The sequence below is a fragment of the Schistocerca cancellata genome, chromosome 2, assembly GCF_023864275.1.
Source record: "Schistocerca cancellata isolate TAMUIC-IGC-003103 chromosome 2, iqSchCanc2.1, whole genome shotgun sequence".
Classification (NCBI taxonomy): domain Eukaryota; kingdom Metazoa; phylum Arthropoda; class Insecta; order Orthoptera; family Acrididae; genus Schistocerca; species Schistocerca cancellata.
This window is the reverse complement of record NC_064627.1, coordinates 535,043,996-535,069,107: the sequence shown is the minus strand read 5'-3', so window position 1 is coordinate 535,069,107 and position 25,112 is coordinate 535,043,996. Positions and strand designations below refer to the sequence as shown.

Sequence of the window (25,112 nt, the reverse complement as noted above, 5' to 3'; positions counted from 1 at the left end):
TTGACCTCATCGCTGATGTTGCTTCCAAGTTTCTTTCGAAGAGCAAACCACGTTCTTCGTAGCCGAATTGTGAGACCAGAGGCTCCTGCTGTTGGCGATGGAGCCAGGCCCTATCAGATCGCTTCCGTATATGGCGGTCGGACGGAAAGCAAAACTGTCGAAAGGCGACAGTTGTGCTACAGTTGGGGGTATTATTGGCTCGATACGTTAAAATGTCTGCGAGAAGTAAGCACTTAACTATGAGTGAGAAACCACCGTTCCCAAACACCGCCATGGTGCCAAACCTCGATTCGTTTATAAATCTTGAGGTGATGTTTGATTCGGAAGACGTACGCTATCGAATGTTGTGTCCTTCCAATTGGTAGGCGGTTTAGTTTCGTATTTCTTACAGATGTTATCTGCCACCTACACGTTCCATTGCTACTAGTGAGTGGCGTTTCGCATGTAGAAGGCGTGATCCGAAATGGGTGCTTTACGTAAAATTCTTCGACGAGGATGGGATTCGAACCCACGCGTGCAGAGCACATTGGATTAGCAGTCCAACGCCTTAACCACTCGGCCACCTCGTCTGATGCATCAGAAACTGCGTCCCTCGCTAGTCCTTACGGAAAGAAGTCGTTTGTCGATTCCAAAACGCATCGTACTGTGGCTGGTGTTAACGCTGTAACGCCCTGCTGCAGTGCAGCTGACCAAGCTCCCACTCGTGAATCATTTAATGATGGCATCCGTCCACGTCGGTATCCGATCGGAGGAAATTAGTCGGCCCACTTACTTACTGCAGAAATAAGCACCGAATCGTCGTGTAGCGTTGTCTAATGCAAATGAGAAATGTCCTGTGCATTCAGTATAACAACTACCGCAACGACGCGATTATCTCGATGCGCAACATTTATTTGTCACCTTCGTTGACCTCATCGCTGATGTTGCTTCCAAGTTTCTTTCGAAGAGCAAACCACGTTCTTCGTAGCCGAATTGTGAGACCAGAGGCTCCTGCTGTTGGCGATGGAGCCAGGCCCTATCAGATCGCTTCCGTATATGGCGGTCGGACGGAAAGCAAAACTGTCGAAAGGCGACAGTTGTGCTACAGTTGGGGGTATTATTGGCTCGATACGTTAAAATGTCTGCGAGAAGTAAGCACTTAACTATGAGTGAGAAACCACCGTTCCCAAACACCGCCATGGTGCCAAACCTCGATTCGTTTATAAATCTTGAGGTGATGTTTGATTCGGAAGACGTACGCTATCGAATGTTGTGTCCTTCCAATTGGTAGGCGGTTTAGTTTCGTATTTCTTACAGATGTTATCTGCCACCTACACGTTCCATTGCTACTAGTGAGTGGCGTTTCGCATGTAGAAGGCGTGATCCGAAATGGGTGCTTTACGTAAAATTCTTCGACGAGGATGGGATTCGAACCCACGCGTGCAGAGCACATTGGATTAGCAGTCCAACGCCTTAACCACTCGGCCACCTCGTCTGATGCATCAGAAACTGCGTCCCTCGCTAGTCCTTACGGAAAGAAGTCGTTTGTCGATTCCAAAACGCATCGTACTGTGGCTGGTGTTAACGCTGTAACGCCCTGCTGCAGTGCAGCTGACCAAGCTCCCACTCGTGAATCATTTAATGATGGCATCCGTCCACGTCGGTATCCGATCGGAGGAAATTAGTCGGCCCACTTACTTACTGCAGAAATAAGCACCGAATCGTCGTGTAGCGTTGTCTAATGCAAATGAGAAATGTCCTGTGCATTCAGTATAACAACTACCGCAACGACGCGATTATCTCGATGCGCAACATTTATTTGTCACCTTCGTTGACCTCATCGCTGATGTTGCTTCCAAGTTTCTTTCGAAGAGCAAACCACGTTCTTCGTAGCCGAATTGTGAGACCAGAGGCTCCTGCTGTTGGCGATGGAGCCAGGCCCTATCAGATCGCTTCCGTATATGGCGGTCGGACGGAAAGCAAAACTGTCGAAAGGCGACAGTTGTGCTACAGTTGGGGGTATTATTGGCTCGATACGTTAAAATGTCTGCGAGAAGTAAGCACTTAACTATGAGTGAGAAACCACCGTTCCCAAACACCGCCATGGTGCCAAACCTCGATTCGTTTATAAATCTTGAGGTGATGTTTGATTCGGAAGACGTACGCTATCGAATGTTGTGTCCTTCCAATTGGTAGGCGGTTTAGTTTCGTATTTCTTACAGATGTTATCTGCCACCTACACGTTCCATTGCTACTAGTGAGTGGCGTTTCGCATGTAGAAGGCGTGATCCGAAATGGGTGCTTTACGTAAAATTCTTCGACGAGGATGGGATTCGAACCCACGCGTGCAGAGCACATAGGATTAGCAGTCCAACGCCTTAACCACTCGGCCACCTCGTCTGATGCATCAGAAACTGCGTCCCTCGCTAGTCCTTACGGAAAGAAGTCGTTTGTCGATTCCAAAACGCATCGTACTGTGGCTGGTGTTAACGCTGTAACGCCCTGCTGCAGTGCAGCTGACCAAGCTCCCACTCGTGAATCATTTAATGATGGCATCCGTCCACGTCGGTATCCGATCGGAGGAAATTAGTCGGCCCACTTACTTACTGCAGAAATAAGCACCGAATCGTCGTGTAGCGTTGTCTAATGCAAATGAGAAATGTCCTGTGCATTCAGTATAACAACTACCGCAACGACGCGATTATCTCGATGCGCAACATTTATTTGTCACCTTCGTTGACCTCATCGCTGATGTTGCTTCCAAGTTTCTTTCGAAGAGCAAACCACGTTCTTCGTAGCCGAATTGTGAGACCAGAGGCTCCTGCTGTTGGCGATGGAGCCAGGCCCTATCAGATCGCTTCCGTATATGGCGGTCGGACGGAAAGCAAAACTGTCGAAAGGCGACAGTTGTGCTACAGTTGGGGGTATTATTGGCTCGATACTTTAAAATGTCTGCGAGAAGTAAGCACTTAACTATGAGTGAGAAACCACCGTTCCCAAACACCGCCATGGTGCCAAACCTCGATTCGTTTATAAATCTTGAGGTGATGTTTGATTCGGAAGACGTACGCTATCGAATGTTGTGTCCTTCCAATTGGTAGGCGGTTTAGTTTCGTATTTCTTACAGATGTTATCTGCCACCTACACGTTCCATTGCTACTAGTGAGTGGCGTTTCGCATGTAGAAGGCGTGATCCGAAATGGGTGCTTTACGTAAAATTCTTCGACGAGGATGGGATTCGAACCCACGCGTGCAGAGCACATTGGATTAGCAGTCCAACGCCTTAACCACTCGGCCACCTCGTCTGATGCATCAGAAACTGCGTCCCTCGCTAGTCCTTACGGAAAGAAGTCGTTTGTCGATTCCAAAACGCATCGTACTGTGGCTGGTGTTAACGCTGTAACGCCCTGCTGCAGTGCAGCTGACCAAGCTCCCACTCGTGAATCATTTAATGATGGCATCCGTCCACGTCGGTATCCGATCGGAGGAAATTAGTCGGCCCACTTACTTACTGCAGAAATAAGCACCGAATCGTCGTGTAGCGTTGTCTAATGCAAATGAGAAATGTCCTGTGCATTCAGTATAACAACTACCGCAACGACGCGATTATCTCGATGCGCAACATTTATTTGTCACCTTCGTTGACCTCATCGCTGATGTTGCTTCCAAGTTTCTTTCGAAGAGCAAACCACGTTCTTCGTAGCCGAATTGTGAGACCAGAGGCTCCTGCTGTTGGCGATGGAGCCAGGCCCTATCAGATCGCTTCCGTATATGGCGGTCGGACGGAAAGCAAAACTGTCGAAAGGCGACAGTTGTGCTACAGTTGGGGGTATTATTGGCTCGATACGTTAAAATGTCTGCGAGAAGTAAGCACTTAACTATGAGTGAGAAACCACCGTTCCCAAACACCGCCATGGTGCCAAACCTCGATTCGTTTATAAATCTTGAGGTGATGTTTGATTCGGAAGACGTACGCTATCGAATGTTGTGTCCTTCCAATTGGTAGGCGGTTTAGTTTCGTATTTCTTACAGATGTTATCTGCCACCTACACGTTCCATTGCTACTAGTGAGTGGCGTTTCGCATGTAGAAGGCGTGATCCGAAATGGGTGCTTTACGTAAAATTCTTCGACGAGGATGGGATTCGAACCCACGCGTGCAGAGCACATTGGATTAGCAGTCCAACGCCTTAACCACTCGGCCACCTCGTCTGATGCATCAGAAACTGCGTCCCTCGCTAGTCCTTACGGAAAGAAGTCGTTTGTCGATTCCAAAACGCATCGTACTGTGGCTGGTGTTAACGCTGTAACGCCCTGCTGCAGTGCAGCTGACCAAGCTCCCACTCGTGAATCATTTAATGATGGCATCCGTCCACGTCGGTATCCGATCGGAGGAAATTAGTCGGCCCACTTACTTACTGCAGAAATAAGCACCGAATCGTCGTGTAGCGTTGTCTAATGCAAATGAGAAATGTCCTGTGCATTCAGTATAACAACTACCGCAACGACGCGATTATCTCGATGCGCAACATTTATTTGTCACCTTCGTTGACCTCATCGCTGATGTTGCTTCCAAGTTTCTTTCGAAGAGCAAACCACGTTCTTCGTAGCCGAATTGTGAGACCAGAGGCTCCTGCTGTTGGCGATGGAGCCAGGCCCTATCAGATCGCTTCCGTATATGGCGGTCGGACGGAAAGCAAAACTGTCGAAAGGCGACAGTTGTGCTACAGTTGGGGGTATTATTGGCTCGATACGTTAAAATGTCTGCGAGAAGTAAGCACTTAACTATGAGTGAGAAACCACCGTTCCCAAACACCGCCATGGTGCCAAACCTCGATTCGTTTATAAATCTTGAGGTGATGTTTGATTCGGAAGACGTACGCTATCGAATGTTGTGTCCTTCCAATTGGTAGGCGGTTTAGTTTCGTATTTCTTACAGATGTTATCTGCCACCTACACGTTCCATTGCTACTAGTGAGTGGCGTTTCGCATGTAGAAGGCGTGATCCGAAATGGGTGCTTTACGTAAAATTCTTCGACGAGGATGGGATTCGAACCCACGCGTGCAGAGCACATAGGATTAGCAGTCCAACGCCTTAACCACTCGGCCACCTCGTCTGATGCATCAGAAACTGCGTCCCTCGCTAGTCCTTACGGAAAGAAGTCGTTTGTCGATTCCAAAACGCATCGTACTGTGGCTGGTGTTAACGCTGTAACGCCCTGCTGCAGTGCAGCTGACCAAGCTCCCACTCGTGAATCATTTAATGATGGCATCCGTCCACGTCGGTATCCGATCGGAGGAAATTAGTCGGCCCACTTACTTACTGCAGAAATAAGCACCGAATCGTCGTGTAGCGTTGTCTAATGCAAATGAGAAATGTCCTGTGCATTCAGTATAACAACTACCGCAACGACGCGATTATCTCGATGCGCAACATTTATTTGTCACCTTCGTTGACCTCATCGCTGATGTTGCTTCCAAGTTTCTTTCGAAGAGCAAACCACGTTCTTCGTAGCCGAATTGTGAGACCAGAGGCTCCTGCTGTTGGCGATGGAGCCAGGCCCTATCAGATCGCTTCCGTATATGGCGGTCGGACGGAAAGCAAAACTGTCGAAAGGCGACAGTTGTGCTACAGTTGGGGGTATTATTGGCTCGATACGTTAAAATGTCTGCGAGAAGTAAGCACTTAACTATGAGTGAGAAACCACCGTTCCCAAACACCGCCATGGTGCCAAACCTCGATTCGTTTATAAATCTTGAGGTGATGTTTGATTCGGAAGACGTACGCTATCGAATGTTGTGTCCTTCCAATTGGTAGGCGGTTTAGTTTCGTATTTCTTACAGATGTTATCTGCCACCTACACGTTCCATTGCTACTAGTGAGTGGCGTTTCGCATGTAGAAGGCGTGATCCGAAATGGGTGCTTTACGTAAAATTCTTCGACGAGGATGGGATTCGAACCCACGCGTGCAGAGCACATTGGATTAGCAGTCCAACGCCTTAACCACTCGGCCACCTCGTCTGATGCATCAGAAACTGCGTCCCTCGCTAGTCCTTACGGAAAGAAGTCGTTTGTCGATTCCAAAACGCATCGTACTGTGGCTGGTGTTAACGCTGTAACGCCCTGCTGCAGTGCAGCTGACCAAGCTCCCACTCGTGAATCATTTAATGATGGCATCCGTCCACGTCGGTATCCGATTGGAGGAAATTAGTCGGCCCACTTACTTACTGCAGAAATAAGCACCGAATCGTCGTGTAGCGTTGTCTAATGCAAATGAGAAATGTCCTGTGCATTCAGTATAACAACTACCGCAACGACGCGATTATCTCGATGCGCAACATTTATTTGTCACCTTCGTTGACCTCATCGCTGATGTTGCTTCCAAGTTTCTTTCGAAGAGCAAACCACGTTCTTCGTAGCCGAATTGTGAGACCAGAGGCTCCTGCTGTTGGCGATGGAGCCAGGCCCTATCAGATCGCTTCCGTATATGGCGGTCGGACGGAAAGCAAAACTGTCGAAAGGCGACAGTTGTGCTACAGTTGGGGGTATTATTGGCTCGATACGTTAAAATGTCTGCGAGAAGTAAGCACTTAACTATGAGTGAGAAACCACCGTTCCCAAACACCGCCATGGTGCCAAACCTCGATTCGTTTATAAATCTTGAGGTGATGTTTGATTCGGAAGACGTACGCTATCGAATGTTGTGTCCTTCCAATTGGTAGGCGGTTTAGTTTCGTATTTCTTACAGATGTTATCTGCCACCTACACGTTCCATTGCTACTAGTGAGTGGCGTTTCGCATGTAGAAGGCGTGATCCGAAATGGGTGCTTTACGTAAAATTCTTCGACGAGGATGGGATTCGAACCCACGCGTGCAGAGCACATTGGATTAGCAGTCCAACGCCTTAACCACTCGGCCACCTCGTCTGATGCATCAGAAACTGCGTCCCTCGCTAGTCCTTACGGAAAGAAGTCGTTTGTCGATTCCAAAACGCATCGTACTGTGGCTGGTGTTAACGCTGTAACGCCCTGCTGCAGTGCAGCTGACCAAGCTCCCACTCGTGAATCATTTAATGATGGCATCCGTCCACGTCGGTATCCGATCGGAGGAAATTAGTCGGCCCACTTACTTACTGCAGAAATAAGCACCGAATCGTCGTGTAGCGTTGTCTAATGCAAATGAGAAATGTCCTGTGCATTCAGTATAACAACTACCGCAACGACGCGATTATCTCGATGCGCAACATTTATTTGTCACCTTCGTTGACCTCATCGCTGATGTTGCTTCCAAGTTTCTTTCGAAGAGCAAACCACGTTCTTCGTAGCCGAATTGTGAGACCAGAGGCTCCTGCTGTTGGCGATGGAGCCAGGCCCTATCAGATCGCTTCCGTATATGGCGGTCGGACGGAAAGCAAAACTGTCGAAAGGCGACAGTTGTGCTACAGTTGGGGGTATTATTGGCTCGATACGTTAAAATGTCTGCGAGAAGTAAGCACTTAACTATGAGTGAGAAACCACCGTTCCCAAACACCGCCATGGTGCCAAACCTCGATTCGTTTATAAATCTTGAGGTGATGTTTGATTCGGAAGACGTACGCTATCGAATGTTGTGTCCTTCCAATTGGTAGGCGGTTTAGTTTCGTATTTCTTACAGATGTTATCTGCCACCTACACGTTCCATTGCTACTAGTGAGTGGCGTTTCGCATGTAGAAGGCGTGATCCGAAATGGGTGCTTTACGTAAAATTCTTCGACGAGGATGGGATTCGAACCCACGCGTGCAGAGCACATTGGATTAGCAGTCCAACGCCTTAACCACTCGGCCACCTCGTCTGATGCATCAGAAACTGCGTCCCTCGCTAGTCCTTACGGAAAGAAGTCGTTTGTCGATTCCAAAACGCATCGTACTGTGGCTGGTGTTAACGCTGTAACGCCCTGCTGCAGTGCAGCTGACCAAGCTCCCACTCGTGAATCATTTAATGATGGCATCCGTCCACGTCGGTATCCGATCGGAGGAAATTAGTCGGCCCACTTACTTACTGCAGAAATAAGCACCGAATCGTCGTGTAGCGTTGTCTAATGCAAATGAGAAATGTCCTGTGCATTCAGTATAACAACTACCGCAACGACGCGATTATCTCGATGCGCAACATTTATTTGTCACCTTCGTTGACCTCATCGCTGATGTTGCTTCCAAGTTTCTTTCGAAGAGCAAACCACGTTCTTCGTAGCCGAATTGTGAGACCAGAGGCTCCTGCTGTTGGCGATGGAGCCAGGCCCTATCAGATCGCTTCCGTATATGGCGGTCGGACGGAAAGCAAAACTGTCGAAAGGCGACAGTTGTGCTACAGTTGGGGGTATTATTGGCTCGATACGTTAAAATGTCTGCGAGAAGTAAGCACTTAACTATGAGTGAGAAACCACCGTTCCCAAACACCGCCATGGTGCCAAACCTCGATTCGTTTATAAATCTTGAGGTGATGTTTGATTCGGAAGACGTACGCTATCGAATGTTGTGTCCTTCCAATTGGTAGGCGGTTTAGTTTCGTATTTCTTACAGATGTTATCTGCCACCTACACGTTCCATTGCTACTAGTGAGTGGCGTTTCGCATGTAGAAGGCGTGATCCGAAATGGGTGCTTTACGTAAAATTCTTCGACGAGGATGGGATTCGAACCCACGCGTGCAGAGCACATAGGATTAGCAGTCCAACGCCTTAACCACTCGGCCACCTCGTCTGATGCATCAGAAACTGCGTCCCTCGCTAGTCCTTACGGAAAGAAGTCGTTTGTCGATTCCAAAACGCATCGTACTGTGGCTGGTGTTAACGCTGTAACGCCCTGCTGCAGTGCAGCTGACCAAGCTCCCACTCGTGAATCATTTAATGATGGCATCCGTCCACGTCGGTATCCGATCGGAGGAAATTAGTCGGCCCACTTACTTACTGCAGAAATAAGCACCGAATCGTCGTGTAGCGTTGTCTAATGCAAATGAGAAATGTCCTGTGCATTCAGTATAACAACTACCGCAACGACGCGATTATCTCGATGCGCAACATTTATTTGTCACCTTCGTTGACCTCATCGCTGATGTTGCTTCCAAGTTTCTTTCGAAGAGCAAACCACGTTCTTCGTAGCCGAATTGTGAGACCAGAGGCTCCTGCTGTTGGCGATGGAGCCAGGCCCTATCAGATCGCTTCCGTATATGGCGGTCGGACGGAAAGCAAAACTGTCGAAAGGCGACAGTTGTGCTACAGTTGGGGGTATTATTGGCTCGATACTTTAAAATGTCTGCGAGAAGTAAGCACTTAACTATGAGTGAGAAACCACCGTTCCCAAACACCGCCATGGTGCCAAACCTCGATTCGTTTATAAATCTTGAGGTGATGTTTGATTCGGAAGACGTACGCTATCGAATGTTGTGTCCTTCCAATTGGTAGGCGGTTTAGTTTCGTATTTCTTACAGATGTTATCTGCCACCTACACGTTCCATTGCTACTAGTGAGTGGCGTTTCGCATGTAGAAGGCGTGATCCGAAATGGGTGCTTTACGTAAAATTCTTCGACGAGGATGGGATTCGAACCCACGCGTGCAGAGCACATTGGATTAGCAGTCCAACGCCTTAACCACTCGGCCACCTCGTCTGATGCATCAGAAACTGCGTCCCTCGCTAGTCCTTACGGAAAGAAGTCGTTTGTCGATTCCAAAACGCATCGTACTGTGGCTGGTGTTAACGCTGTAACGCCCTGCTGCAGTGCAGCTGACCAAGCTCCCACTCGTGAATCATTTAATGATGGCATCCGTCCACGTCGGTATCCGATCGGAGGAAATTAGTCGGCCCACTTACTTACTGCAGAAATAAGCACCGAATCGTCGTGTAGCGTTGTCTAATGCAAATGAGAAATGTCCTGTGCATTCAGTATAACAACTACCGCAACGACGCGATTATCTCGATGCGCAACATTTATTTGTCACCTTCGTTGACCTCATCGCTGATGTTGCTTCCAAGTTTCTTTCGAAGAGCAAACCACGTTCTTCGTAGCCGAATTGTGAGACCAGAGGCTCCTGCTGTTGGCGATGGAGCCAGGCCCTATCAGATCGCTTCCGTATATGGCGGTCGGACGGAAAGCAAAACTGTCGAAAGGCGACAGTTGTGCTACAGTTGGGGGTATTATTGGCTCGATACGTTAAAATGTCTGCGAGAAGTAAGCACTTAACTATGAGTGAGAAACCACCGTTCCCAAACACCGCCATGGTGCCAAACCTCGATTCGTTTATAAATCTTGAGGTGATGTTTGATTCGGAAGACGTACGCTATCGAATGTTGTGTCCTTCCAATTGGTAGGCGGTTTAGTTTCGTATTTCTTACAGATGTTATCTGCCACCTACACGTTCCATTGCTACTAGTGAGTGGCGTTTCGCATGTAGAAGGCGTGATCCGAAATGGGTGCTTTACGTAAAATTCTTCGACGAGGATGGGATTCGAACCCACGCGTGCAGAGCACATTGGATTAGCAGTCCAACGCCTTAACCACTCGGCCACCTCGTCTGATGCATCAGAAACTGCGTCCCTCGCTAGTCCTTACGGAAAGAAGTCGTTTGTCGATTCCAAAACGCATCGTACTGTGGCTGGTGTTAACGCTGTAACGCCCTGCTGCAGTGCAGCTGACCAAGCTCCCACTCGTGAATCATTTAATGATGGCATCCGTCCACGTCGGTATCCGATCGGAGGAAATTAGTCGGCCCACTTACTTACTGCAGAAATAAGCACCGAATCGTCGTGTAGCGTTGTCTAATGCAAATGAGAAATGTCCTGTGCATTCAGTATAACAACTACCGCAACGACGCGATTATCTCGATGCGCAACATTTATTTGTCACCTTCGTTGACCTCATCGCTGATGTTGCTTCCAAGTTTCTTTCGAAGAGCAAACCACGTTCTTCGTAGCCGAATTGTGAGACCAGAGGCTCCTGCTGTTGGCGATGGAGCCAGGCCCTATCAGATCGCTTCCGTATATGGCGGTCGGACGGAAAGCAAAACTGTCGAAAGGCGACAGTTGTGCTACAGTTGGGGGTATTATTGGCTCGATACGTTAAAATGTCTGCGAGAAGTAAGCACTTAACTATGAGTGAGAAACCACCGTTCCCAAACACCGCCATGGTGCCAAACCTCGATTCGTTTATAAATCTTGAGGTGATGTTTGATTCGGAAGACGTACGCTATCGAATGTTGTGTCCTTCCAATTGGTAGGCGGTTTAGTTTCGTATTTCTTACAGATGTTATCTGCCACCTACACGTTCCATTGCTACTAGTGAGTGGCGTTTCGCATGTAGAAGGCGTGATCCGAAATGGGTGCTTTACGTAAAATTCTTCGACGAGGATGGGATTCGAACCCACGCGTGCAGAGCACATTGGATTAGCAGTCCAACGCCTTAACCACTCGGCCACCTCGTCTGATGCATCAGAAACTGCGTCCCTCGCTAGTCCTTACGGAAAGAAGTCGTTTGTCGATTCCAAAACGCATCGTACTGTGGCTGGTGTTAACGCTGTAACGCCCTGCTGCAGTGCAGCTGACCAAGCTCCCACTCGTGAATCATTTAATGATGGCATCCGTCCACGTCGGTATCCGATCGGAGGAAATTAGTCGGCCCACTTACTTACTGCAGAAATAAGCACCGAATCGTCGTGTAGCGTTGTCTAATGCAAATGAGAAATGTCCTGTGCATTCAGTATAACAACTACCGCAACGACGCGATTATCTCGATGCGCAACATTTATTTGTCACCTTCGTTGACCTCATCGCTGATGTTGCTTCCAAGTTTCTTTCGAAGAGCAAACCACGTTCTTCGTAGCCGAATTGTGAGACCAGAGGCTCCTGCTGTTGGCGATGGAGCCAGGCCCTATCAGATCGCTTCCGTATATGGCGGTCGGACGGAAAGCAAAACTGTCGTTGGGGGTATTATTGGCTCGATACGTTAAAATGTCTGCGAGAAGTAAGCACTTAACTATGAGTGAGAAACCACCGTTCCCAAACACCGCCATGGTGCCAAACCTCGATTCGTTTATAAATCTTGAGGTGATGTTTGATTCGGAAGACGTACGCTATCGAATGTTGTGTCCTTCCAATTGGTAGGCGGTTTAGTTTCGTATTTCTTACAGATGTTATCTGCCACCTACACGTTCCATTGCTACTAGTGAGTGGCGTTTCGCATGTAGAAGGCGTGATCCGAAATGGGTGCTTTACGTAAAATTCTTCGACGAGGATGGGATTCGAACCCACGCGTGCAGAGCACATTGGATTAGCAGTCCAACGCCTTAACCACTCGGCCACCTCGTCTGATGCATCAGAAACTGCGTCCCTCGCTAGTCCTTACGGAAAGAAGTCGTTTGTCGATTCCAAAACGCATCGTACTGTGGCTGGTGTTAACGCTGTAACGCCCTGCTGCAGTGCAGCTGACCAAGCTCCCACTCGTGAATCATTTAATGATGGCATCCGTCCACGTCGGTATCCGATTGGAGGAAATTAGTCGGCCCACTTACTTACTGCAGAAATAAGCACCGAATCGTCGTGTAGCGTTGTCTAATGCAAATGAGAAATGTCCTGTGCATTCAGTATAACAACTACCGCAACGACGCGATTATCTCGATGCGCAACATTTATTTGTCACCTTCGTTGACCTCATCGCTGATGTTGCTTCCAAGTTTCTTTCGAAGAGCAAACCACGTTCTTCGTAGCCGAATTGTGAGACCAGAGGCTCCTGCTGTTGGCGATGGAGCCAGGCCCTATCAGATCGCTTCCGTATATGGCGGTCGGACGGAAAGCAAAACTGTCGAAAGGCGACAGTTGTGCTACAGTTGGGGGTATTATTGGCTCGATACGTTAAAATGTCTGCGAGAAGTAAGCACTTAACTATGAGTGAGAAACCACCGTTCCCAAACACCGCCATGGTGCCAAACCTCGATTCGTTTATAAATCTTGAGGTGATGTTTGATTCGGAAGACGTACGCTATCGAATGTTGTGTCCTTCCAATTGGTAGGCGGTTTAGTTTCGTATTTCTTACAGATGTTATCTGCCACCTACACGTTCCATTGCTACTAGTGAGTGGCGTTTCGCATGTAGAAGGCGTGATCCGAAATGGGTGCTTTACGTAAAATTCTTCGACGAGGATGGGATTCGAACCCACGCGTGCAGAGCACATTGGATTAGCAGTCCAACGCCTTAACCACTCGGCCACCTCGTCTGATGCATCAGAAACTGCGTCCCTCGCTAGTCCTTACGGAAAGAAGTCGTTTGTCGATTCCAAAACGCATCGTACTGTGGCTGGTGTTAACGCTGTAACGCCCTGCTGCAGTGCAGCTGACCAAGCTCCCACTCGTGAATCATTTAATGATGGCATCCGTCCACGTCGGTATCCGATCGGAGGAAATTAGTCGGCCCACTTACTTACTGCAGAAATAAGCACCGAATCGTCGTGTAGCGTTGTCTAATGCAAATGAGAAATGTCCTGTGCATTCAGTATAACAACTACCGCAACGACGCGATTATCTCGATGCGCAACATTTATTTGTCACCTTCGTTGACCTCATCGCTGATGTTGCTTCCAAGTTTCTTTCGAAGAGCAAACCACGTTCTTCGTAGCCGAATTGTGAGACCAGAGGCTCCTGCTGTTGGCGATGGAGCCAGGCCCTATCAGATCGCTTCCGTATATGGCGGTCGGACGGAAAGCAAAACTGTCGAAAGGCGACAGTTGTGCTACAGTTGGGGGTATTATTGGCTCGATACGTTAAAATGTCTGCGAGAAGTAAGCACTTAACTATGAGTGAGAAACCACCGTTCCCAAACACCGCCATGGTGCCAAACCTCGATTCGTTTATAAATCTTGAGGTGATGTTTGATTCGGAAGACGTACGCTATCGAATGTTGTGTCCTTCCAATTGGTAGGCGGTTTAGTTTCGTATTTCTTACAGATGTTATCTGCCACCTACACGTTCCATTGCTACTAGTGAGTGGCGTTTCGCATGTAGAAGGCGTGATCCGAAATGGGTGCTTTACGTAAAATTCTTCGACGAGGATGGGATTCGAACCCACGCGTGCAGAGCACATTGGATTAGCAGTCCAACGCCTTAACCACTCGGCCACCTCGTCTGATGCATCAGAAACTGCGTCCCTCGCTAGTCCTTACGGAAAGAAGTCGTTTGTCGATTCCAAAACGCATCGTACTGTGGCTGGTGTTAACGCTGTAACGCCCTGCTGCAGTGCAGCTGACCAAGCTCCCACTCGTGAATCATTTAATGATGGCATCCGTCCACGTCGGTATCCGATCGGAGGAAATTAGTCGGCCCACTTACTTACTGCAGAAATAAGCACCGAATCGTCGTGTAGCGTTGTCTAATGCAAATGAGAAATGTCCTGTGCATTCAGTATAACAACTACCGCAACGACGCGATTATCTCGATGCGCAACATTTATTTGTCACCTTCGTTGACCTCATCGCTGATGTTGCTTCCAAGTTTCTTTCGAAGAGCAAACCACGTTCTTCGTAGCCGAATTGTGAGACCAGAGGCTCCTGCTGTTGGCGATGGAGCCAGGCCCTATCAGATCGCTTCCGTATATGGCGGTCGGACGGAAAGCAAAACTGTCGAAAGGCGACAGTTGTGCTACAGTTGGGGGTATTATTGGCTCGATACGTTAAAATGTCTGCGAGAAGTAAGCACTTAACTATGAGTGAGAAACCACCGTTCCCAAACACCGCCATGGTGCCAAACCTCGATTCGTTTATAAATCTTGAGGTGATGTTTGATTCGGAAGACGTACGCTATCGAATGTTGTGTCCTTCCAATTGGTAGGCGGTTTAGTTTCGTATTTCTTACAGATGTTATCTGCCACCTACACGTTCCATTGCTACTAGTGAGTGGCGTTTCGCATGTAGAAGGCGTGATCCGAAATGGGTGCTTTACGTAAAATTCTTCGACGAGGATGGGATTCGAACCCACGCGTGCAGAGCACATAGGATTAGCAGTCCAACGCCTTAACCACTCGGCCACCTCGTCTGATGCATCAGAAACTGCGTCCCTCGCTAGTCCTTACGGAAAGAAGTCGTTTGTCGATTCCAAAACGCATCGTACTGTGGCTGGTGTTAACGCTGTAACGCCCTGCTGCAGTGCAGCTGACCAAGCTCCCACTCGTGAATCATTTAATGATGGCATCCGTCCACGTCGGTATCCGATCGGAGGAAATTAGTCGGCCCACTTACTTACTGCAGAAATAAGCACCGAATCGTCGTGTAGCGTTGTCTAATGCAAATGAGAAATGTCCTGTGCATTCAGTATAACAACTACCGCAACGACGCGATTATCTCGATGCGCAACATTTATTTGTCACCTTCGTTGACCTCATCGCTGATGTTGCTTCCAAGTTTCTTTCGAAGAGCAAACCACGTTCTTCGTAGCCGAATTGTGAGACCAGAGGCTCCTGCTGTTGGCGATGGAGCCAGGCCCTATCAGATCGCTTCCGTATATGGCGGTCGGACGGAAAGCAAAACTGTCGAAAGGCGACAGTTGTGCTACAGTTGGGGGTATTATTGGCTCGATACTTTAAAATGTCTGCGAGAAGTAAGCACTTAACTATGAGTGAGAAACCACCGTTCCCAAACACCGCCATGGTGCCAAACCTCGATTCGTTTATAAATCTTGAGGTGATGTTTGATTCGGAAGACGTACGCTATCGAATGTTGTGTCCTTCCAATTGGTAGGCGGTTTAGTTTCGTATTTCTTACAGATGTTATCTGCCACCTACACGTTCCATTGCTACTAGTGAGTGGCGTTTCGCATGTAGAAGGCGTGATCCGAAATGGGTGCTTTACGTAAAATTCTTCGACGAGGATGGGATTCGAACCCACGCGTGCAGAGCACATTGGATTAGCAGTCCAACGCCTTAACCACTCGGCCACCTCGTCTGATGCATCAGAAACTGCGTCCCTCGCTAGTCCTTACGGAAAGAAGTCGTTTGTCGATTCCAAAACGCATCGTACTGTGGCTGGTGTTAACGCTGTAACGCCCTGCTGCAGTGCAGCTGACCAAGCTCCCACTCGTGAATCATTTAATGATGGCATCCGTCCACGTCGGTATCCGATCGGAGGAAATTAGTCGGCCCACTTACTTACTGCAGAAATAAGCACCGAATCGTCGTGTAGCGTTGTCTAATGCAAATGAGAAATGTCCTGTGCATTCAGTATAACAACTACCGCAACGACGCGATTATCTCGATGCGCAACATTTATTTGTCACCTTCGTTGACCTCATCGCTGATGTTGCTTCCAAGTTTCTTTCGAAGAGCAAACCACGTTCTTCGTAGCCGAATTGTGAGACCAGAGGCTCCTGCTGTTGGCGATGGAGCCAGGCCCTATCAGATCGCTTCCGTATATGGCGGTCGGACGGAAAGCAAAACTGTCGAAAGGCGACAGTTGTGCTACAGTTGGGGGTATTATTGGCTCGATACGTTAAAATGTCTGCGAGAAGTAAGCACTTAACTATGAGTGAGAAACCACCGTTCCCAAACACCGCCATGGTGCCAAACCTCGATTCGTTTATAAATCTTGAGGTGATGTTTGATTCGGAAGACGTACGCTATCGAATGTTGTGTCCTTCCAATTGGTAGGCGGTTTAGTTTCGTATTTCTTACAGATGTTATCTGCCACCTACACGTTCCATTGCTACTAGTGAGTGGCGTTTCGCATGTAGAAGGCGTGATCCGAAATGGGTGCTTTACGTAAAATTCTTCGACGAGGATGGGATTCGAACCCACGCGTGCAGAGCACATTGGATTAGCAGTCCAACGCCTTAACCACTCGGCCACCTCGTCTGATGCATCAGAAACTGCGTCCCTCGCTAGTCCTTACGGAAAGAAGTCGTTTGTCGATTCCAAAACGCATCGTACTGTGGCTGGTGTTAACGCTGTAACGCCCTGCTGCAGTGCAGCTGACCAAGCTCCCACTCGTGAATCATTTAATGATGGCATCCGTCCACGTCGGTATCCGATCGGAGGAAATTAGTCGGCCCACTTACTTACTGCAGAAATAAGCACCGAATCGTCGTGTAGCGTTGTCTAATGCAAATGAGAAATGTCCTGTGCATTCAGTATAACAACTACCGCAACGACGCGATTATCTCGATGCGCAACATTTATTTGTCACCTTCGTTGACCTCATCGCTGATGTTGCTTCCAAGTTTCTTTCGAAGAGCAAACCACGTTCTTCGTAGCCGAATTGTGAGACCAGAGGCTCCTGCTGTTGGCGATGGAGCCAGGCCCTATCAGATCGCTTCCGTATATGGCGGTCGGACGGAAAGCAAAACTGTCGAAAGGCGACAGTTGTGCTACAGTTGGGGGTATTATTGGCTCGATACGTTAAAATGTCTGCGAGAAGTAAGCACTTAACTATGAGTGAGAAACCACCGTTCCCAAACACCGCCATGGTGCCAAACCTCGATTCGTTTATAAATCTTGAGGTGATGTTTGATTCGGAAGACGTACGCTATCGAATGTTGTGTCCTTCCAATTGGTAGGCGGTTTAGTTTCGTATTTCTTACAGATGTTATCTGCCACCTACACGTTCCATTGCTACTAGTGAGTGGCGTTTCGCATGTAGAAGGCGTGATCCGAAATGGGTGCTTTACGTAAAATTCTTCGACGAGGATGGGATTCGAACCCACGCGTGCAGAGCACATTGGATTAGCAGTCCAACGCCTTAACCACTCGGCCACCTCGTCTGATGCATCAGAAACTGCGTCCCTCGCTAGTCCTTACGGAAAGAAGTCGTTTGTCGATTCCAAAACGCATCGTACTGTGGCTGGTGTTAACGCTGTAACGCCCTGCTGCAGTGCAGCTGACCAAGCTCCCACTCGTGAATCATTTAATGATGGCATCCGTCCACGTCGGTATCCGATCGGAGGAAATTAGTCGGCCCACTTACTTACTGCAGAAATAAGCACCGAATCGTCGTGTAGCGTTGTCTAATGCAAATGAGAAATGTCCTGTGCATTCAGTATAACAACTACCGCAACGACGCGATTATCTCGATGCGCAACATTTATTTGTCACCTTCGTTGACCTCATCGCTGATGTTGCTTCCAAGTTTCTTTCGAAGAGCAAACCACGTTCTTCGTAGCCGAATTGTGAGACCAGAGGCTCCTGCTGTTGGCGATGGAGCCAGGCCCTATCAGATCGCTTCCGTATATGGCGGTCGGACGGAAAGCAAAACTGTCGAAAGGCGACAGTTGTGCTACAGTTGGGGGTATTATTGGCTCGATACGTTAAAATGTCTGCGAGAAGTAAGCACTTAACTATGAGTGAGAAACCACCGTTCCCAAACACCGCCATGGTGCCAAACCTCAATTCGTTTATAAATCTTGAGGTGATGTTTGATTCGGAAGACGTACGCTATCGAATGTTGTGTCCTTCCAATTTGTAGGCGGTTTAGTTTCGTATTTCTTACAGATGTTATCTGCCACCTACACGTTCCATTGCTACTAGTGAGTGGCGTTTCGCATGTAGAAGGCGTGATCCGAAATGGGTGCTTTACGTAAAATTCTTCGACGAGGATGGGATTCGAACCCACGCGTGCAGAGCACATTGGATTAGCAGTCCAACGCCTTAACCACTCGGCCACCTCGTCTGATGCATCAGAAACTGCGTCCCTCGCTAGTCCTTACGGAAAGAAGTCGTTTGTCGATTCCAAAACGCATCGTACTGTGGCTGGTGTTAACGCTGTAACGCCCTGCTGCAGTGCAGCTGACCAAGCTCCCACTCGTGAATCATTTAATGATGGCATCCGTCCACGTCGGTATCCGATCGGAGGAAATTAGTCGGCCCACTTACTTACTGCAGAAATAAGCACCGAATCGTCGTGTAGCGTTGTCTAATGCAAATGAGAAATGTCCTGTGCATTCAGTATAACAACTACCGCAACGACGCGATTATCTCGATGCGCAACATTTATTTGTCACCTTCGTTGACCTCATCGCTGATGTTGCTTCCAAGTTTCTTTCGAAGAGCAAACCACGTTCTTCGTAGCCGAATTGTGAGACCAGAGGCTCCTGCTGTTGGCGATGGAGCCAGGCCCTATCAGATCGCTTCCGTATATGGCGGTCGGACGGAAAGCAAAACTGTCGAAAGGCGACAGTTGTGCTACAGTTGGGGGTATTATTGGCTCGATACGTTAAAATGTCTGCGAGAAGTAAGCACTTAACTATGAGTGAGAAACCACCGTTCCCAAACACCGCCATGGTGCCAAACCTCGATTCGTTTATAAATCTTGAGGTGATGTTTGATTCGGAAGACGTACGCTATCGAATGTTGTGTCCTTCCAATTGGTAGGCGGTTTAGTTTCGTATTTCTTACAGATGTTATCTGCCACCTACACGTTCCATTGCTACTAGTGAGTGGCGTTTCGCATGTAGAAGGCGTGATCCGAAATGGGTGCTTTACGTAAAATTCTTCGACGAGGATGGGATTCGAACCCACGCGTGCAGAGCACATTGGATTAGCAGTCCAACGCCTTAACCACTCGGCCACCTCGTCTGATGCATCAGAAACTGCGTCCCTCGCTAGTCCTTACGGAAAGAAGTCGTTTGTCGATTCCAAAACGCATCGTACTGTGGCTGGTGTTAACGCTGTAACGCCCTGCTGCAGTGCAGCTGACCAAGCTCCCACTCGTGAATCATTTAATGATGGCATCCGTCCACGTCGGTATCCGATCGGAGGAAATTAGTCGGCCCACTTACTTACTGCAGAAATAAGCACCGAATCGTCGTGTAGCGTTGTCTAATGCAAATGAGAAATGTCCTGTGCATTCAGTATAACAACTACCGCAACGACGCGATTATCTCGATGCGCAACATTTATTTGTCACCTTCGTTGACCTCATCGCTGATGTTGCTTCCAAGTTTCTTTCGAAGAGCAAACCACGTTCTTCGTAGCCGAATTGTGAGACCAGAGGCTCCTGCTGTTGGCGATGGAGCCAGGCCCTATCAGATCGCTTCCGTATATGGCGGTCGGACGGAAAGCAAAACTGTCGAAAGGCGACAGTTGTGCTACAGTTGGGGGTATTATTGGCTCGATACGTTAAAATGTCTGCGAGAAGTAAGCACTTAACTATGAGTGAGAAACCACCGTTCCCAAACACCGCCATGGTGCCAAACCTCGATTCGTTTATAAATCTTGAAGTGATGTTTGATTCGGAAGACGTACGCTATCGAATGTTGTGTCCTTCCAATTGGTAGGCGGTTTAGTTTCGTATTTCTTACAGATGTTATCTGCCACCTACACGTTCCATTGCTACTAGTGAGTGGCGTTTCGCATGTAGAAGGCGTGATCCGAAATGGGTGCTTTACGTAAAATTCTTCGACGAGGATGGGATTCGAACCCACGCGTGCAGAGCACATTGGATTAGCAGTCCAACGCCTTAACCACTCGGCCACCTCGTCTGATGCATCAGAAACTGCGTCCCTCGCTAGTCCTTACGGAAAGAAGTCGTTTGTCGATTCCAAAACGCATCGTACTGTGGCTGGTGTTAACGCTGTAACGCCCTGCTGCAGTGCAGCTGACCAAGCTCCCACTCGTGAATCATTTAATGATGGCATCCGTCCACGTCGGTATCCGATCGGAGGAAATTAGTCGGCCCACTTACTTACTGCAGAAATAAGCACCGAATCGTCGTGTAGCGTTGTCTAATGCAAATGAGAAATGTCCTGTGCATTCAGTATAACAACTACCGCAACGACGCGATTATCTCGATGCGCAACATTTATTTGTCACCTTCGTTGACCTCATCGCTGATGTTGCTTCCAAGTTTCTTTCGAAGAGCAAACCACGTTCTTCGTAGCCGAATTGTGAGACCAGAGGCTCCTGCTGTTGGCGATGGAGCCAGGCCCTATCAGATCGCTTCCGTATATGGCGGTCGGACGGAAAGCAAAACTGTCGAAAGGCGACAGTTGTGCTACAGTTGGGGGTATTATTGGCTCGATACGTTAAAATGTCTGCGAGAAGTAAGCACTTAACTATGAGTGAGAAACCACCGTTCCCAAACACCGCCATGGTGCCAAACCTCGATTCGTTTATAAATCTTGAGGTGATGTTTGATTCGGAAGACGTACGCTATCGAATGTTGTGTCCTTCCAATTGGTAGGCGGTTTAGTTTCGTATTTCTTACAGATGTTATCTGCCACCTACACGTTCCATTGCTACTAGTGAGTGGCGTTTCGCATGTAGAAGGCGTGATCCGAAATGGGTGCTTTACGTAAAATTCTTCGACGAGGATGGGATTCGAACCCACGCGTGCAGAGCACATTGGATTAGCAGTCCAACGCCTTAACCACTCGGCCACCTCGTCTGATGCATCAGAAACTGCGTCCCTCGCTAGTCCTTACGGAAAGAAGTCGTTTGTCGATTCCAAAACGCATCGTACTGTGGCTGGTGTTAACGCTGTAACGCCCTGCTGCAGTGCAGCTGACCAAGCTCCCACTCGTGAATCATTTAATGATGGCATCCGTCCACGTCGGTATCCGATCGGAGGAAATTAGTCGGCCCACTTACTTACTGCAGAAATAAGCACCGAATCGTCGTGTAGCGTTGTCTAATGCAAATGAGAAATGTCCTGTGCATTCAGTATAACAACTACCACAACGACGCGATTATCTCGATGCGCAACATTTATTTGTCACCTTCGTTGACCTCATCGCTGATGTTGCTTCCAAGTTTCTTTCGAAGAGCAAACCACGTTCTTCGTAGCCGAATTGTGAGACCAGAGGCTCCTGCTGTTGGCGATGGAGCCAGGCCCTATCAGATCGCTTCCGTATATGGCGGTCGGACGGAAAGCAAAACTGTCGAAAGGCGACAGTTGTGCTACAGTTGGGGGTATTATTGGCTCGATACGTTAAAATGTCTGCGAGAAGTAAGCACTTAACTATGAGTGAGAAACCACCGTTCCCAAACACCGCCATGGTGCCAAACCTCGATTCGTTTATAAATCTTGAGGTGATGTTTGATTCGGAAGACGTACGCTATCGAATGTTGTGTCCTTCCAATTGGTAGGCGGTTTAGTTTCGTATTTCTTACAGATGTTATCTGCCACCTACACGTTCCATTGCTACTAGTGAGTGGCGTTTCGCATGTAGAAGGCGTGATCCGAAATGGGTGCTTTACGTAAAATTCTTCGACGAGGATGGGATTCGAACCCACGCGTGCAGAGCACATTGGATTAGCAGTCCAACGCCTTAACCACTCGGCCACCTCGTCTGATGCATCAGAAACTGCGTCCCTCGCTAGTCCTTACGGAAAGAAGTCGTTTGTCGATTCCAAAACGCATCGTACTGTGGCTGGTGTTAACGCTGTAACGCCCTGCTGCAGTGCAGCTGACCAAGCTCCCACTCGTGAATCATTTAATGATGGCATCCGTCCACGTCGGTATCCGATCGGAGGAAATTAGTCGGCCCACTTACTTACTGCAGAAATAAGCACCGAATCGTCGTGTAGCGTTGTCTAATGCAAATGAGAAATGTCCTGTGCATTCAGTATAACAACTACCGCAACGACGCGATTATCTCGATGCGCAACATTTATTTGTCACCTTCGTTGACCTCATCGCTGATGTTGCTTCCAAGTTTCTTTCGAAGAGCAAACCACGTTCTTCGTAGCCGAATTGTGAGACCAGAGGCTCCTGCTGTTGGCGATGGAGCCAGGCCCTATCAGATCGCTTCCGTATATGGCGGTCGGACGGAAAGCAAAACTGTCGAAAGGCGACAGTTGTGCTACAGTTGGGGGTATTATTGGCTCGATACGTTAAAATGTCTGCGAGAAGTAAGCACTTAACTATGAGTGAGAAACCACCGTTCCCAAACACCGCCATGGTGCCAAACCTCGATTCGTTTATAAATCTTGAAGTGATGTTTGATTCGGAAGACGTACGCTATCGAATGTTGTGTCCTTCCAATTGGTAGGCGGTTTAGTTTCGTATTTCTTACAGATGTTATCTGCCACCTACACGTTCCATTGCTACTAGTGAGTGGCGTTTCGCATGTAGAAGGCGTGATCCGAAATGGGTGCTTTACGTAAAATTCTTCGACGAGGATGGGATTCGAACCCACGCGTGCAGAGCACATTGGATTAGCAGTCCAACGCCTTAACCACTCGGCCACCTCGTCTGATGCATCAGAAACTGCGTCCCTCGCTAGTCCTTACGGAAAGAAGTCGTTTGTCGATTCCAAAACGCATCGTACTGTGGCTGGTGTTAACGCTGTAACGCCCTGCTGCAGTGCAGCTGACCAAGCTCCCACTCGTGAATCATTTAATGATGGCATCCGTCCACGTCGGTATCCGATCGGAGGAAATTAGTCGGCCCACTTACTTACTGCAGAAATAAGCACCGAATCGTCGTGTAGCGTTGTCTAATGCAAATGAGAAATGTCCTGTGCATTCAGTATAACAACTACCGCAACGACGCGATTATCTCGATGCGCAACATTTATTTGTCACCTTCGTTGACCTCATCGCTGATGTTGCTTCCAAGTTTCTTTCGAAGAGCAAACCACGTTCTTCGTAGCCGAATTGTGAGACCAGAGGCTCCTGCTGTTGGCGATGGAGCCAGGCCCTATCAGATCGCTTCCGTATATGGCGGTCGGACGGAAAGCAAAACTGTCGAAAGGCGACAGTTGTGCTACAGTTGGGGGTATTATTGGCTCGATACGTTAAAATGTCTGCGAGAAGTAAGCACTTAACTATGAGTGAGAAACCACCGTTCCCAAACACCGCCATGGTGCCAAACCTCGATTCGTTTATAAATCTTGAGGTGATGTTTGATTCGGAAGACGTACGCTATCGAATGTTGTGTCCTTCCAATTGGTAGGCGGTTTAGTTTCGTATTTCTTACAGATGTTATCTGCCACCTACACGTTCCATTGCTACTAGTGAGTGGCGTTTCGCATGTAGAAGGCGTGATCCGAAATGGGTGCTTTACGTAAAATTCTTCGACGAGGATGGGATTCGAACCCACGCGTGCAGAGCACATTGGATTAGCAGTCCAACGCCTTAACCACTCGGCCACCTCGTCTGATGCATCAGAAACTGCGTCCCTCGCTAGTCCTTACGGAAAGAAGTCGTTTGTCGATTCCAAAACGCATCGTACTGTGGCTGGTGTTAACGCTGTAACGCCCTGCTGCAGTGCAGCTGACCAAGCTCCCACTCGTGAATCATTTAATGATGGCATCCGTCCACGTCGGTATCCGATCGGAGGAAATTAGTCGGCCCACTTACTTACTGCAGAAATAAGCACCGAATCGTCGTGTAGCGTTGTCTAATGCAAATGAGAAATGTCCTGTGCATTCAGTATAACAACTACCACAACGACGCGATTATCTCGATGCGCAACATTTATTTGTCACCTTCGTTGACCTCATCGCTGATGTTGCTTCCAAGTTTCTTTCGAAGAGCAAACCACGTTCTTCGTAGCCGAATTGTGAGACCAGAGGCTCCTGCTGTTGGCGATGGAGCCAGGCCCTATCAGATCGCTTCCGTATATGGCGGTCGGACGGAAAGCAAAACTGTCGAAAGGCGACAGTTGTGCTACAGTTGGGGGTATTATTGGCTCGATACGTTAAAATGTCTGCGAGAAGTAAGCACTTAACTATGAGTGAGAAACCACCGTTCCCAAACACCGCCATGGTGCCAAACCTCGATTCGTTTATAAATCTTGAGGTGATGTTTGATTCGGAAGACGTACGCTATCGAATGTTGTGTCCTTCCAATTGGTAGGCGGTTTAGTTTCGTATTTCTTACAGATGTTATCTGCCACCTACACGTTCCATTGCTACTAGTGAGTGGCGTTTCGCATGTAGAAGGCGTGATCCGAAATGGGTGCTTTACGTAAAATTCTTCGACGAGGATGGGATTCGAACCCACGCGTGCAGAGCACATTGGATTAGCAGTCCAACGCCTTAACCACTCGGCCACCTCGTCTGATGCATCAGAAACTGCGTCCCTCGCTAGTCCTTACGGAAAGAAGTCGTTTGTCGATTCCAAAACGCATCGTACTGTGGCTGGTGTTAACGCTGTAACGCCCTGCTGCAGTGCAGCTGACCAAGCTCCC

The 25,112-nt window shown here is 48.4% G+C and overlaps 28 non-coding genes across 28 annotated transcripts; all 28 read right to left on the bottom strand.

Annotated features, from left to right (window-relative positions):
- Positions 1-487: 487 nt before the first annotated feature.
- On the bottom strand, positions 488-569 carry Trnas-gcu (transfer RNA serine (anticodon GCU)). Its single transcript has one exon. It is a non-coding gene; the product is annotated as a tRNA-Ser (tRNA).
- An 823-nt stretch (positions 570-1,392) lies between these two features.
- On the bottom strand, positions 1,393-1,474 carry Trnas-gcu (transfer RNA serine (anticodon GCU)). Its single transcript has one exon. It is a non-coding gene; the product is annotated as a tRNA-Ser (tRNA).
- Positions 1,475-2,297: 823 nt separating this feature from the next.
- On the bottom strand, positions 2,298-2,379 carry Trnas-gcu (transfer RNA serine (anticodon GCU)). The gene has a single exon. It is a non-coding gene; the product is annotated as a tRNA-Ser (tRNA).
- An 823-nt stretch (positions 2,380-3,202) lies between these two features.
- Trnas-gcu (transfer RNA serine (anticodon GCU)) lies at positions 3,203-3,284 on the bottom strand. The gene has a single exon. It is a non-coding gene; the product is annotated as a tRNA-Ser (tRNA).
- Positions 3,285-4,107: 823 nt separating this feature from the next.
- Trnas-gcu (transfer RNA serine (anticodon GCU)) lies at positions 4,108-4,189 on the bottom strand. Its single transcript has one exon. It is a non-coding gene; the product is annotated as a tRNA-Ser (tRNA).
- Positions 4,190-5,012: 823 nt separating this feature from the next.
- Trnas-gcu (transfer RNA serine (anticodon GCU)) lies at positions 5,013-5,094 on the bottom strand. Its single transcript has one exon. It is a non-coding gene; the product is annotated as a tRNA-Ser (tRNA).
- An 823-nt stretch (positions 5,095-5,917) lies between these two features.
- Trnas-gcu (transfer RNA serine (anticodon GCU)) lies at positions 5,918-5,999 on the bottom strand. The gene has a single exon. It is a non-coding gene; the product is annotated as a tRNA-Ser (tRNA).
- An 823-nt stretch (positions 6,000-6,822) lies between these two features.
- On the bottom strand, positions 6,823-6,904 carry Trnas-gcu (transfer RNA serine (anticodon GCU)). The gene has a single exon. It is a non-coding gene; the product is annotated as a tRNA-Ser (tRNA).
- An 823-nt stretch (positions 6,905-7,727) lies between these two features.
- Trnas-gcu (transfer RNA serine (anticodon GCU)) lies at positions 7,728-7,809 on the bottom strand. Its single transcript has one exon. It is a non-coding gene; the product is annotated as a tRNA-Ser (tRNA).
- Positions 7,810-8,632: 823 nt separating this feature from the next.
- Positions 8,633-8,714, bottom strand: Trnas-gcu (transfer RNA serine (anticodon GCU)). Its single transcript has one exon. It is a non-coding gene; the product is annotated as a tRNA-Ser (tRNA).
- An 823-nt stretch (positions 8,715-9,537) lies between these two features.
- Trnas-gcu (transfer RNA serine (anticodon GCU)) lies at positions 9,538-9,619 on the bottom strand. The gene has a single exon. It is a non-coding gene; the product is annotated as a tRNA-Ser (tRNA).
- Positions 9,620-10,442: 823 nt separating this feature from the next.
- Trnas-gcu (transfer RNA serine (anticodon GCU)) lies at positions 10,443-10,524 on the bottom strand. Its single transcript has one exon. It is a non-coding gene; the product is annotated as a tRNA-Ser (tRNA).
- An 823-nt stretch (positions 10,525-11,347) lies between these two features.
- Positions 11,348-11,429, bottom strand: Trnas-gcu (transfer RNA serine (anticodon GCU)). The gene has a single exon. It is a non-coding gene; the product is annotated as a tRNA-Ser (tRNA).
- An 801-nt stretch (positions 11,430-12,230) lies between these two features.
- Trnas-gcu (transfer RNA serine (anticodon GCU)) lies at positions 12,231-12,312 on the bottom strand. Its single transcript has one exon. It is a non-coding gene; the product is annotated as a tRNA-Ser (tRNA).
- Positions 12,313-13,135: 823 nt separating this feature from the next.
- On the bottom strand, positions 13,136-13,217 carry Trnas-gcu (transfer RNA serine (anticodon GCU)). The gene has a single exon. It is a non-coding gene; the product is annotated as a tRNA-Ser (tRNA).
- Positions 13,218-14,040: 823 nt separating this feature from the next.
- On the bottom strand, positions 14,041-14,122 carry Trnas-gcu (transfer RNA serine (anticodon GCU)). The gene has a single exon. It is a non-coding gene; the product is annotated as a tRNA-Ser (tRNA).
- An 823-nt stretch (positions 14,123-14,945) lies between these two features.
- Positions 14,946-15,027, bottom strand: Trnas-gcu (transfer RNA serine (anticodon GCU)). The gene has a single exon. It is a non-coding gene; the product is annotated as a tRNA-Ser (tRNA).
- Positions 15,028-15,850: 823 nt separating this feature from the next.
- On the bottom strand, positions 15,851-15,932 carry Trnas-gcu (transfer RNA serine (anticodon GCU)). The gene has a single exon. It is a non-coding gene; the product is annotated as a tRNA-Ser (tRNA).
- An 823-nt stretch (positions 15,933-16,755) lies between these two features.
- On the bottom strand, positions 16,756-16,837 carry Trnas-gcu (transfer RNA serine (anticodon GCU)). Its single transcript has one exon. It is a non-coding gene; the product is annotated as a tRNA-Ser (tRNA).
- An 823-nt stretch (positions 16,838-17,660) lies between these two features.
- Trnas-gcu (transfer RNA serine (anticodon GCU)) lies at positions 17,661-17,742 on the bottom strand. The gene has a single exon. It is a non-coding gene; the product is annotated as a tRNA-Ser (tRNA).
- An 823-nt stretch (positions 17,743-18,565) lies between these two features.
- On the bottom strand, positions 18,566-18,647 carry Trnas-gcu (transfer RNA serine (anticodon GCU)). The gene has a single exon. It is a non-coding gene; the product is annotated as a tRNA-Ser (tRNA).
- An 823-nt stretch (positions 18,648-19,470) lies between these two features.
- Trnas-gcu (transfer RNA serine (anticodon GCU)) lies at positions 19,471-19,552 on the bottom strand. Its single transcript has one exon. It is a non-coding gene; the product is annotated as a tRNA-Ser (tRNA).
- An 823-nt stretch (positions 19,553-20,375) lies between these two features.
- Trnas-gcu (transfer RNA serine (anticodon GCU)) lies at positions 20,376-20,457 on the bottom strand. The gene has a single exon. It is a non-coding gene; the product is annotated as a tRNA-Ser (tRNA).
- Positions 20,458-21,280: 823 nt separating this feature from the next.
- Positions 21,281-21,362, bottom strand: Trnas-gcu (transfer RNA serine (anticodon GCU)). The gene has a single exon. It is a non-coding gene; the product is annotated as a tRNA-Ser (tRNA).
- Positions 21,363-22,185: 823 nt separating this feature from the next.
- On the bottom strand, positions 22,186-22,267 carry Trnas-gcu (transfer RNA serine (anticodon GCU)). Its single transcript has one exon. It is a non-coding gene; the product is annotated as a tRNA-Ser (tRNA).
- Positions 22,268-23,090: 823 nt separating this feature from the next.
- On the bottom strand, positions 23,091-23,172 carry Trnas-gcu (transfer RNA serine (anticodon GCU)). The gene has a single exon. It is a non-coding gene; the product is annotated as a tRNA-Ser (tRNA).
- Positions 23,173-23,995: 823 nt separating this feature from the next.
- On the bottom strand, positions 23,996-24,077 carry Trnas-gcu (transfer RNA serine (anticodon GCU)). The gene has a single exon. It is a non-coding gene; the product is annotated as a tRNA-Ser (tRNA).
- Positions 24,078-24,900: 823 nt separating this feature from the next.
- On the bottom strand, positions 24,901-24,982 carry Trnas-gcu (transfer RNA serine (anticodon GCU)). Its single transcript has one exon. It is a non-coding gene; the product is annotated as a tRNA-Ser (tRNA).
- Between the last annotated feature and the right edge of the window lie 130 nt (positions 24,983-25,112).